This window comes from Bombus vancouverensis, chromosome 7, assembly GCF_051014615.1.
Source record: "Bombus vancouverensis nearcticus chromosome 7, iyBomVanc1_principal, whole genome shotgun sequence".
In the NCBI taxonomy this organism is placed as follows: Eukaryota; Metazoa; Arthropoda; class Insecta; order Hymenoptera; family Apidae; genus Bombus; species Bombus vancouverensis.
The window spans coordinates 9,927,335-9,936,072 of NC_134917.1; the positions used below are offsets into that span (position 1 = coordinate 9,927,335).

Sequence of the window (8,738 nt, forward strand, 5' to 3'; positions counted from 1 at the left end):
ATTTTTAGAAATCGGACGATTGCAATGTTGGATCGATGCAAATGAGTACCGCGTCGAGCACCTCTTATCATGTAAGACTTGAGCAGCTTCTGGAAAGCAGAAGATGTTTAAGCATAAGCTATTCTACCAGGAATGAATGAAGTTGAAAATAGAAATGAATCTACTAAGAATTCTACAGTATGCTATCTTTAAGAAGTACAAGTGACTTTGAGATCTTTGAAAATCTTCCACCTGCGAAATGTTATGTAATGTAATGATAATATTTTTCATCGCTAAAGTTATTGAGATACCTTACGATATGTATGTACAAGTTTCTATAAAAGTAAATATGTACGTATATGTATAACATATATACTACAAAATAGAAAGTATACAGGAAACAGCTGTAAATGGATTAATTTTTCTTCGTTCTTTCATAAAGGAAAGCTCTATTTCATACAAAGTAAATATCATGTTATTGATAATAATAATTTATAAACTTGTACGTGTTCAGAATAAATCTCTAAATTCAACTTATCTATAGATGGAAATTTATACGAGCAAGTTTTATTCTACATACACAATCACTTTCTACTCTGTTGTAGAATCACCCTGACACTCCCTGTATGTATACTGTATACGTGTGTATATCGTATTCAAATGAACGTCTTGGAACACGCTTTATAGTGCCGCGATTTATCGTGGAGACGCGACCCGGCACACAATCCGTTGTTTGCTCTACTAATTACAACGAAAAGCCATGTCTCGAAACGAAGCTAATTCAAGGTTAATTTACCGTTGTATTTGAACGTATTATTAGATACATATGTGCTGTGTCCAACGATCACGAGCATAGAGCCTATAGCAAGCGCGAAACATTGCTCAACCACTTGAACTTAGAACTCTAAATCTTACTCTGCCATGGTAAGTACATATTGCACATTAGTACTTACGTACATATGTACGTCGAAGGAGATCACGCGAGCAAGACTACGTGTCGTTCAACTTGTAATTACGATTTGTTTTTACGATGACAACTATGTGTGTTTATGCAAAGCTTCTAATCCATGGGGATTCAAAACGACAATATCTTTACAGATAAGCATAATATACGAGAGTATACGCTCTTCCATGTTAAAATACATTGGCATCGTTCCAACTCCTGTTAAAGACTATATAATCTGTTGGCTACCTGCAAACAAATTGGCCACTATGTATAACACGTACTCGACGATTAGTGGATTAAAGAAACTGTCGAAACTATCTTTTTTTTTCTTTTATTATCTTGGTATTAATATTGTATATTATGTATTGTATGGTGCTGTAACAAGTTCTTTTGCTAAATATTGAAATGTCTTTAAAGAGCGGTTGAGAAACTTTTCGAAGAATTTTCTTTTATCGTACAAATTAGACGTTTCTTTTGTTGCTTTGTTGCGTTTCTCGATTGCTAAAAACGCCTACGCGTGAAGGGATACAAGTAAAGGCAGTTGTCTTTCCTTTTTCAGACACTGAATGATTAGTTTCTATTGTGTATTATAATATCGTCTATGCGAGTTTTGTCACTAATAGATTAAATTGCATTTTTACAACCAGTGAGTATAATGGCCGTTGTATGCAATTTTAAAAATCTATTCAATCGTAATTCTCTTAGCTATTGTGATGCTGAGGATGTAACGCCTTCATTAATTAGGTATAGCGTAGCCTGTTCCAATTTCGAGCACAGAATCATCAATCTAGAGGTTCTAATGTCAATCGCTAACATTCGTTTGAATTTTTTTGAAATTCATATTTTTACATAGATATTTAATTCTTAGAAGAATTCATATTTATTTTTATAGGAAACAGCAGAAAAGTGTTACGATTATTATGTATTCAATATAATCGTTCAAATACGGCTTGAAAGACACATTTCAGAAATATCAGACAAGATATTTTGATAAGAATAAAGTCAGATGTGTGTCCGAACTTTTATCGCGAAAGAATTTAATCGCAAAAGTGTGACAATTTGAACACGTCTGATTTGATGTATCAAAGGATCATAATGATCAAAATCGTAAAGATTCGATTATCAGCGATTTTCTAATCGCGAAGATTACTTACGTTCTATATGTTACGATTCCCAACGCTTCAACTTATAAAGATTTTATCTGTTTCAAATCATTTTTTTTTCTTTCATTTTCCATTTAAACTGTATGCAAAAGTTCAACTGGTAATCAATTTGTAAAAAATACACAAAATACATATTCGCAAAGATGCAATTTGGAAGATATCTTTGAATAAGGTTTTTTCTTACTTTGATACTGAACTTAAACCCAAACTTGTCCCCAATCTTTTTAAAATTTCCTATATATCCTAAATAATTTCTCGATACAAAGAAGCAGGATATTTTGTTGCATGTTGACAGTAATAATGAAGACTCTCAGCCAGAGAGTGGCTGTAAGTCACGTGTAAAAATCTATTGCAAATAAACGAACAAACGTAAAAGAACTGACGTAATAGGTGGAATACATTACTCTTCTTTGAGTAAATTTGTACGAAGAATGTTACGTAGACAGTGACAACGACTGTTATCCTATAGTTTCGATAATTATCCCACTAACGATGTGATTATCTTTCATTATCTCAATTTATTAGTCCAATAATATCAACTAATTTTGTAACACAACGATGGAAGCATTTGTTCATCCAATTAACAATTGTGTTTTTTATGTAACGGTCAATCGGAAATAAAGTAAGAATTTTCAACAGATTGGGTAATTATAGCGTTGTTTCCTTGAGTTCTTGCTAATAAACAAAGTTAATACATAAACTATCGTTTGTATCATCGGTGATCCAATAAACATTTCTCAGTGTAACAGTAATTTTAACGTTATATAACGTTAACTTGTTGGAAAATATCAATATCTAGCATATTTTTATTTAAGCCACTCGAAGCCATTTAAAAACACACTCAAAGATATAAATATTATCATTTTAAGGATAATATTTATTTGGGAAATCAAATCAAAACACCGCTCATGTGTTTAACTTTCACCTGTTTGGCAACTTGTTTAAAATTCTTCAATCTCCCGTATTTATTAAACACAACTTTCTCAGCAATTTTGGTATACATAAGTGGTAAATAAAAACGAAGGTATAATTCACTTATAAATACCATTTATCCGCCTTTGAAATCCATAAACGTGATAACTGCTGAAAGTCCATAACGTTCGAACGATAAATGATGTAAGTGGTAAAATGAACAGAAATGTTTTGCTTTCGTTTCTATCAGAAATCTATGCTTTCGACACTTACGTTATTTATCATTTCAACTCTTCGATTAATGCATTTTCTACTTCAATTCGCATCTTTTTATTCCGAACCAATTTCCTGAAAACCTTATCTCCCTTAATTGCATTAGACTCGTAGCAAAACCAACGGCAAGAACTCTAATTGCGTGAACTGTTGTACGAACTAACACGTCCCTCAACGAGCTCAGGCAAACGGAGTTCCAGTGTATGGTAAATTCCAGGGAGGCAGGGTAATTTCGAGAAAAAGTTGGCCTCGAAGAATAATTGATTTCTGATCCATGGTGGAAAGAAAGAGGTCGCGTAACCGGCTGCACGTAATTATAGCCCAACATAGCATCTAGTTTCTCGAAAGAAGGCGTCCCGCCTAGGAGGAAGTTGTGTTTCGCGCTGCCGGACGCGACGCGACGCGACGAGAGGAAAGGAACGAAACTCGCGGTAAAACGATGTGTGAGGTCTCTTCCACATCCACGTGTGCCTACCGAAACCGGCGCTTTGTTTCGGATTAAGGAACCGCCCAAATCCGTATTGCGTTACGCGGCCGAGGCACGTATAATCACTCTGAAACGTAAAACCAAATTAACGCGGATTCTGACCATTCACTTGCCTGTCACACGGCTATCGTCGTTGGATTTCTTTATCCAATCGTCTCTTTATCAGCCGACCTACGTTCCTCCCTTCGTTATTTCATCATTTCTCTTGCATAAACTCGCTTGTAAGTATAGTGGTTATACAAAATATTGGTATGTCAGTGTATTTATTACAGCTAGGATTTTCATGCATTTACATTTTAATTTAAATTTAAATGGAAAATATGTATAGGATGTATATAATATGTAAAGATATATATAAAATATTCAAAGTAAGATATTCGTCACGATTTTTAGTAGGTGAGACGAATCTCCATTTAGATTCTATTTCGTTACGCGTATCTATAAAAATGTAAATTCGCGCAAAAGTAGACTTTCAATACTTACATATTAATCGATTAATTAGATCGAAGTATATTAAATTTTGTTTCGCTTGGTTACTAGTACTCTCGTATAAAATTTCATATTATGAAAATGAAATACAGCATATGATGGAAGATGCTTCATTGAAAAATAATAGCGTGTGCCAATACTGTTTGTAGACGCTATATTGTATATCCTTCATTGATGAAATTTACTTTCACAATATTACTGAGTCGTTTCATCGTACAAGCTGCATCTCTAACATATCGGAAACTTGACAGGAAATTAATGAAAATCATTGTGAGTTTAATCATGCTTTCTCATCTACAGATTATATTTTCTATCTAATATTTATTGATTGATTAGCGATTTAGAACCTGGCCAGAATTTAGAATGATACATCGACAGCTTCGTAGTAACAAAAACAAATAGGAATATGAATATAATTATGTCCATATCTCAGTAAAAGTTTAGAACTTGTCATTTATTATATAAATAATTTGTCAAAAATATGCAATTACATAATTGGGTTATAAAGGTATTTTTAATCGCTGTAAAAATAAAATATTCAAGACACATCGTTTGATGATCTTATCAAGCACGCTATATCTTCAAATCTCAATGGATTACTTAGTTTTCCATCTTTTTTTATTATGGCCCGTTGTTATATGTATACTGTGTGCTTTGTTACAGGATACTGTACCGACAGAATAGTCTAAAGATTTATCCAATAAATGTTATTTTTTCAAAATTTACGATTTATACTATTATTTATTATTAGGTACTGTCGACCATTAGGTAGGTTTCACGTTTATTCAGTGTGGATTTATTTCCGCTTAATGTGTTCAAAGTATAGAATACCCATCAATTAATTACGTTAATTGAACAATTTATATTACAGTTAAACGTGAAATCCATTTCAACACCTAAGAAACAAACACTTGAGAATATTTCGATTTGTCGATGATAAGAACGTAAAAAGTTTTCTTAATTGAGGTAGATAAAATCAATGCGATATTGAGCAAAACATTTGATTGAAATTTAATTGCAACGAAGAACCGTTTCGATACAATTTTATGTAAATATTCCGTGTTTATGCAAGTTTTGTAATGTTGCAGCAAAGATGTAGTTGTCAAAGAAATCGCGTTAATATAGCGTGATAAACGATCAATTATAAAACTATATAAATATAAAATATAAACGTACTATATAAATATAAACTATATACGTACATATTGTTGAAAAATTCACTGATATATAAACCAATAATATTATGTAATTATTAGGCATAGAAAATATCCTTTACTTCAAATGTAGCTAATTTATTGCTTTTTAGCATGTTTATAGCATCAAGATATAATTTTGAAAATAAATGAATCATCTCAATAATGTTCCTGCAACAATGGAATTCTAATAACATCACATTGATCTACATAATTAATTGGTGAGAATGCTGAGACACATGTCATAATATTGTAATAAAATAAATAATATATATCGTAATAAAGATAGTGTCAATAATTATTAAATGTAATATCAGATTTAAAAAAGAAATACTGATTTTGAAATAAGATACATCTTGATAATCGTAAGAAGTGTGAGATCCGGAAACAAGGCAAGCTATATTTCATTGTGTAAAATTTTAATCTGCTCTGTAATGATAAATAAACGTGTCATTATTGTAATTTGAGGAATTCAGAGAATACGTGTTGCCTGGAAATCGGTACTTTGGTATTTCCCTCTTGCATCCGGCTACACAGGTTCCAAAATATCTTCTCCTTCAATTTAAAAAATAAACAGTTTATTTACACTGAATTTTTACCTCAGTAATGCTTAAAAGTATTAGCACACAGATTCTGTTTTAAAATTCCGTGTAAATCCATAAAGCTTGGAATTCTTTACCTAATATTTTCTTTTCCTTCGTGTAACTTTTAAGCCTAAGATTTAACTATGTTATAATTCATGATCATAAACAGCTAAATACAATAAATAATAATTGCAATTAACAGTTGTAAAATCGATACTAGAATCAATTCTACAACCGTTTCAGAATAAATATGATACTAAAAGAATAATGACTCGAAGAGGAAAAGTAAGAACTGATATAACAATAATCGAAATCTAACGTTAGAGATATTCGCTCCTTATAACATTTATTTAGAATAAAAAAATCGATGGAACACCATATCTTCAAAATCTTATCTATGACATTTATATGTAAAATTTAAAATTGGAAATTTGTGCAAATAAGAAACCTTGATGAGAGTCTTTTGCAAGAGAATCCGATCTACGTTATTTTCATAAATTTGCCGTAAATAAATTTCAAATGAATTCGAAACCTATATTTCGATGTATTTAATAAAAATCAAATAAGCAATTATTTTTGTTTAAATATACATAGGAGCGCGCAAGAAATGTTCGTATGGTATCACTCTTGTTCAGAAAAATATATGAAATTTCATATATATATACATATATATATACATTAGATCGATCGCAGGCGAACGTCTCGCGAACGAATTCTTGACACAATGTTATGCGAGAATAACGTTCTTATTAACGAGCCATTTCACGGTTAATTTGTCGTAATTGCCAGGGAAGCGCATTGCGTTTGTTGCGCGAACAGCGGCCCGATTTGACGGCTCGGTATGATTTACGCGCTGGAGATAAAGAGTCTTCGATTAAAGCGCGCCTCCTATCCCGAGGGCGTATTGAGGCGTTTATAATGCAATTACGTTTCGTTTCTGTCCTGACCTTTCCCCGCGGCCTTCTGTGACCAACATTTCCTCTTATCGTGTCATTCGGAACGGGCAATTTTATTGCTCTGCCACGAATCGATGCGTATTACATGCAACTTTTCACGCGCCAACACCACGTTGCAACGAATACGATTAGCAGAACTACTGCACTGAGTTAACGAGCAATTAATGAATTCTATGAAAATTTCTCTTTCGAAGCGATGAATTATGAAAGAACCAAGAAGGAATAAATTAATCTCAACGAAGGGTTCGATCACATTCTTCGCTTCGATCAAATCTATTGCGAAATTTTTAATGAAATACATAAATAAATTATAGGACTGAAATGAAACGAATTATTAACGTAATATCCTATATTGTTATATATAGAGATACGGAACTTATATCCTTAATCCTGCCTCGAAGGTTCTTAAAAAATCATTAGCATACAAGTGGAACGGGATGTCATGCATATTAATAATTCTTAATGATTCTTAATATGTATTTTGTTTCTTCTTCTTTTACATTCTTAGATATTTTAGGTAGGTTCTTCCATGGTTTTTTAAAAAGAAGTTTTCTAACGATGGAAGAATACGATTCGTTCAGAAGTTATTTAAAGGATCAGAATTAAAAATCTATTTATCTATATCGCGCAATTTGTCTTACTGCTTTGATTTAGCAATAGCATAGATTAGTGTAACTTTTTAAATTTATTTCATTGACAAATATGTAAAAGAAGATTCGTGGATGTTATCAAATCGTTACAGTTACGTAACATCTTCGACATTTGAAACATTTTGATTTAAAATAACGTTGTGTTTTTGTACCATTAAAATAATATGAATAATCGGTATATACGTTGTAAAGGCAATGCACTGATTTGGGCCAAAAGTATTAAAAGTAACTGTACAAATAAGTAGTAATTAAAGATAATGTAAGAAAAAATGAAAATCCTAATATAGAACTACGTTTTCCTTTATTTTATATGGATATCATTTTCTTAAAACACGATGTTATACAGAATTTATTTAATTTATCGTAGTTGTTAAAAAAAATCACAATGTTTTTACAGTTGTTAAAAAGCTTTGCTATCCATTGATCATTTGGAAACCTCTAATTCAATAGCTGCTAACACAGATTTCTTCATACCATTCATACAACATGTATTGTATTATCTACGATCGATAACACTCATATCATTGACCTGATGATTGACCATTGATCTGATGACCTAACCATTGCCCAACAGACAAGATACAGAACATTAATTACATCATTCACTATGGCTTGTATGCGATTGAATGTTACGTCTATTCCTGTGCCTCGTCTGTGTCTCAACTATATACATGCATATGTATATCACGTGTAAACATTGTAGAGATTTCTTTTATCGACATCATTAATCTTCAGTAGTTGAATTTTTGAATATATACATACTTCGCAATTAAAGTTTACAATAAAGTTCGAAGAATTTATACATTATAATATCAATGTAAACTTGTTTCTTATACGTTGCAATTTTATCCAGTGTTCTTATGTTAAAATTGGGATGTATATACAATAATAGGGATCTTTCTATTATTATAAAATTTACATAATGAAACTTATGTTGGTAAATATAATGAAACATTTGATAATTATATATTTATAATCCATTTATTATCTAAAGTATATTTTCTAATAAAAAAAAAAATATTTGCCAGGTGTGGGGTTCGAACCCACGCTCCCAATCGGGAACCAGAACTTAAGTCTGGCGCCTTAGACCGCTCGGCCAACCTGGC

General features: G+C 31.8%; 1 non-coding gene across 1 annotated transcript; it reads right to left on the reverse strand.

Annotated features, from left to right (window-relative positions):
• Positions 1 to 8,654: 8,654 nt before the first annotated feature.
• On the reverse strand, positions 8,655 to 8,738 carry TRNAL-UAA (transfer RNA leucine (anticodon UAA)). Its single transcript has one exon. It is a non-coding gene; the product is annotated as a tRNA-Leu (tRNA).